This window comes from Rousettus aegyptiacus, unplaced genomic scaffold, assembly GCF_014176215.1.
Source record: "Rousettus aegyptiacus isolate mRouAeg1 unplaced genomic scaffold, mRouAeg1.p scaffold_m13_p_9, whole genome shotgun sequence".
NCBI classification, from domain to species: Eukaryota; Metazoa; Chordata; class Mammalia; order Chiroptera; family Pteropodidae; genus Rousettus; species Rousettus aegyptiacus.
Window position 1 is genome coordinate 62,944,447 of NW_023416312.1, and position 5,112 is coordinate 62,949,558.

The 5,112-nt window shown below is 35.0% G+C and overlaps 1 pseudogene; it reads right to left on the reverse strand.

The window, feature by feature from the left end:
• Positions 1-4,724: 4,724 nt before the first annotated feature.
• LOC118608340 lies at positions 4,725-4,843 on the reverse strand (annotated as a pseudogene).
• Between the last annotated feature and the right edge of the window lie 269 nt (positions 4,844-5,112).

Genomic DNA, 5,112 nt, shown 5'->3' on the forward strand with positions numbered 1-5,112 from the left:
TTCTTTAGAGCAGTAATTTCCAAAGTGGTGTTCAGATACCAGGAGGTATGCAAATGATCCACTGGAGTCCCACAAAAACTGTATTACTGTTTCTATTATATTTACTACATCTCACAGATCATTTGTTTCCAAATTTGTGCATTCATAATTAGCTTACCCAAATTTCCTATAAAATAAAATACATGTACATTATAAATGAAGACACATCTTTTAGGGGGTACTGCAAAAAATTTCTTGGAGAGTGATGCATCATCAAAAAGGTTTACGAACTGTGGTTTTACAGAATCCAAGATCACAGAGTCCTCACACTGTGGGGAGTCATCAAAGGACACAAAAATGAGGGAAAAAAGGAAACTAGTGACTCGGACTCTTCAGTCTGCTTACTACAGTGGCTGCTAGCCTCCCCCCACAACAGAAGTGATCAGTCCTTATATCTAAAATCAGATATTTAATTACTCCGCCCCAAAACCCTCACATAGACACACATTCATAGTGATGCTAGACACCCAAATTACATTATTTTGATGTATCACATACTTCTTGCCTGTAAACATCCAAGTTAAATGCTTCTCCTAGGGTAAGATGGCATTGCCTAGTTGTCATAGAAACCAAAAGAATATCATATTTTTATGAAAAACATAAGTTTTCTATGGCAATTAGATAGTGAAAATTCATCCTAAGACACAAAATTTCAATCACTACCTCAGATAATTGAACCCCTTCAATTCAATAAATGAACAAATGAGTATTAGAGGAAATACCAGAAACTTAGCAAGGAATGTGCATTCAAGGGAAAATATCTCTATATCATGGTTTAGGGAATCAATTTAGATAGAAGGGTTGACAAGTTCGGCTTTCCTTTCAGACAGACACCTGTATCCCAGTCTCAGCTTAGCATATTCTTAAAAGATGTTGTAATATATGCTGGGTCTAAAGATCTCAGAAGTCACTTAATACCACTCTCGTTTCTACATGGCATCTAGTGATGCCAATTCTCAATGGGAAGGAGAATGGAGACATATATTAGATATTTCCACATGCCTTCAATAGGTGCCTCAAAAGTGAATCACACAACATAAGGGGCCAGAACACTTCTGTCTACCTGCAACTAGCCCCCGCACTCACAAACACTCAGACAAAAGTCACTTGTAATTCCAAATACAAGAAACTGTTTTTCAGATGTTCCTGTCAGTACATGCCTATGCCAAACATCTCTTTCTCTGTGGAATATGCAGTACATCTCAGTCATCATGGAAATTAGATTGTCACGTAAGACATTGATTTCTTCATCTTATGACACTCTAAAATTATCTTTAGAGCCAAAGCCTGAAACTGTTACCCCTGTCACCCAAAGAGTCCATATTCTTAAGGAAAGGAAATGTTTATAGGGTTTGTCATTATATTAAACTATGTCATGACAAAAAAAAACTGACAAAATAAAATCTAACACTAAAAGAGAAATAACAAAATAAACAATGGTCTATACAGAAATTAAATTCTATGTATCCATTTTAAAGATGAGATCAATTTAAATGTACTAACACAGAAAAATAGTAAAATAAAATCAAGTTACAGAAATAAGTAAAAAAATTATGTCATAAATTATAAAATATACATATTGAAAACATACATTTTTCTTAAGACATAATTACTGGTAAATGCATAGATAAAAGGAGTTGAAGGGTACACACTAAACTGTTAAAATAATTGCATATGAAGTTAGGGGAGTAGCACTATGGGAGTTTTGATGAAAAGAAATTTTAGAATTCTTTTAATTTTTAAATATTTCCCAAAGACAACCAATCAATGTTTCACATATACTACTAAATATCACTCCTAAAGTACTATACAAAGACAGGAAAAGATAAATCTGGCAAATGTGAAAAAAAGAACCAAACAAATGTAACATTAGAGACAATGCAATTCAAGGAGAATAGCTTTCTCTGGAATTACAAAGCTATTTCAAAGATAAAAGAACTATGCATAAGAAATTTTACACACCTCAAAACAAAGTTTAAAATTTAAACCGAGAATCTGCTCTAACTACAAGTTAAAAATTCATGCTTACAGTAGAAAATTTTAAAACATCACTCAGAATGATTATATGTGTGTGTGTACGTGTGCGTATATATAAATCTATATCTATCTATATGTATCTCATCTATATCTATAACTATATCTATGTATATCCTAAAAAGTCCCCTTAAAAAGAAAGTGGACAGAATTTGCCTTGCTGTGTTTTGGACTTACCTGGGACCCATGAACTCTTTTTCCCTTCCAGTTTTTTCCTGTCTGAATGAAAATGTCTACCCTATGCCTCTCCCACCATTGTATTTTAGAAGCAGTTACAGGCATACCTCCTTTTATTGCACTTTACTTTATTGCACTTCACAGGTGTTGCATTTTTTTATTTTACAAACTGAAGGCAAGACCTTTAACAGCAAAAGGATTATAATTCACTTTATTGTGATACTCGCTTTATTATGGTGGTCTGGAACCAAACTCTCCATATTTCCGAGGTATGCCTGTAACTTGTTTTCCACAGAAGGAATAGAAACTTGCCTCAGGATAGATTATATCTAGAGTCTTGCCCATATGTGATTTAGATGATGAGATTTAGGACTTTCTGCATGAATATTTAGATAGGATTTCGAAATTCAGGTTGAAGATTAAATGGGTTAAGACTTCTGAGAACGTTGGGATAAGGTCAATATATTTGCACATGAAAAGGTCATAAATTTTGGAGGACTAGAGAGTGGACTGCTATGGGCTGAGTTGTGTCTCCCAGAAACATATGTTGAAAACCTAACCCATGATACCTGGAAGTATAACTTCATTTAAAAATAGGGTCTTTGCAGATGTCATCAAGTTAAGATGAGGTCATTGAATTAAGAGTGAGCCTTAATCCAATTCGACTGGTGCTCTTATAAGAAGAGAAAGTTCAGACATACGGACACATTTAGAGAGAATGCCAAATGACAAGAAAGGAAGAGATTGGAGTGATGCCGCCACAAACCAGGGAAACCTTCCTTCTGGGGCTACCAGAAGGAAGTGGCAAGAAAGAATCCTCCCCTGGAGGCTTCAGAAGGTACATGGCCCTGCTAACACCTTGAACTTAAAGATGATAGATTTCTGGTTTTAAGTCACCCAGATTGTGGTTACAGCAGTCTTGGGAAATTAATACAATGCTATTTATCAAATTGAGGAAGTTCTCTTCTATTTCAATTTTTCTGAGTTTTCTTTTAATCATGAATGAGTGCTTTTGAGTGTTTTTTTCTGCATTGATTGATAGGATCATATAATTTTTCCTTCTTCGCCTGTTAATATGATGGATTAAAATAGATTTTTAAATATCAAACCAGCCTTGCATCTCCGGAATAAATCCCATTTGCTCATGGTGTAGTGACATGTTTTGATGGAAGTAGGCAGCAGCACTCAAATTTCTCCACTTGCCTCTGGTCATATCAGAGGGGCACAGCAGGGAACTAATCTTCCATCTCCCACCTGACAAAAGCAAGCAGATCTCTGATTCCTCATTTATGGTAGTGCCAGCAGGTTCTAGCAGCCATCCAAGCCTCCACTACTCACAGCATCAATGAGACTGAACAAGGTGATGCAAGTTGAAGCTACATGGTGCTCCAGTTTGTCCCCAATAGGAAGCTGAATATCCACCTTTAATCCTGCAACCTCACCCAACATCAATAAGACTACACAAGGGTAGATGACATTAGATGGGTATAGTCAGTATTCTGCCCAACCTCTGCCAGTATCCTTCTTTTTAGGAGCATTGTAAAAAGACTGGTGTTAATTATTCTTTAAAGATTTGGGAGAACTCACCTGCGAAGTCATCTGGTCCTGGATTTTTCTTTGTTTTTAATTACCGACTCAGTCGCCTTACTCATTATTGGTCTTTATGTTTATTTATGATTCAGCCTTTGTAGGTTGTGTGTTCCTATGGTTTTATCCATTTCTTCTAGCTTATACGATTGTTGGCATTTAATTGTTCATAGTAATCTCATGATGCTTTTTATTTGTCTGGTATCAGTTTTTATATTCTCTCTTGCATTTATGATTGTATATATTTTAATCTTTTCTCTTTTTTTCCTAGTATAGTTAAGGGTTTGTCAATTTTGTTTACCTTTTTAAAAAACAATTCAGTTTTGTTGACTTGTTCTATTGTTTTTCTATTCTCTATTTTATTTATTTCTGCTTGACTTCATTATTTACTTCCTTCTTCTAACTTTGGGATTCGTGTTTTCTTATTTTTCTAGTTCCCTGGGGTGTGAAGTTGGGTTATTTATTTGGGATCTGTTTCTTTTTTAATGTGGACATTTATCACTATAAAATCCCCTTTTAGAATTGCTTTTGCTGCACCTCATAAATTTTGGTATAAGTGAAAAGGCAGCCTATAGAATGTAATATATTTGCAAACCATATATCAGATAAAAGCTTAATATCAAAAATATATAAGGAGGTCCTACAACTCAATAAAAAAATAAAGAAAGACCACAATTTAAAAATGGGCAAATAACTTGAATAGACATTTCCCCAAAGATATACAAATGGCTAAAGGGTATATGAAAAAAGTGTTCACCATCATAATCATCAAGGAAATGCAAATCAAAACCACAATTATATTAAACCATAATTAGGTATCTTCTCACTCCTTTTAGGATGGGTATTTTCTTTATTATCATTATTATTATAATAATTATTATTATTTATGCTTACAGCACCTGGTCTTCCTAGGTGGTCTCCCATCCAAGTACTAACCAGGCCAGACACTGCTTAGCTTCCAAGATCAAATGAGATCAGGCTTGTTCAGGGTGGCATGGCTGTAGACCATGAACCGTGGCTCTACTAGGGTGTGAATCCAGGACCTTCTGCGTGTAAAGCAGACGTGCTAACTGCTACACTATGGAATCACATCTGGGATGGTTATTTTCAAAAGAAAAAGAAGATAAGAAGTGTTGGAGTGTCAGAAATGATGTAGAGAAATGGAATCCTTGTATGCTGTTGATGAGAATGTAAAGTGATGCCACTACTATTGAAAGCAATATGAAGGTGCCTCAAAAAAAATAAAAATAGAACTATCAGATATCCAGAAATCCC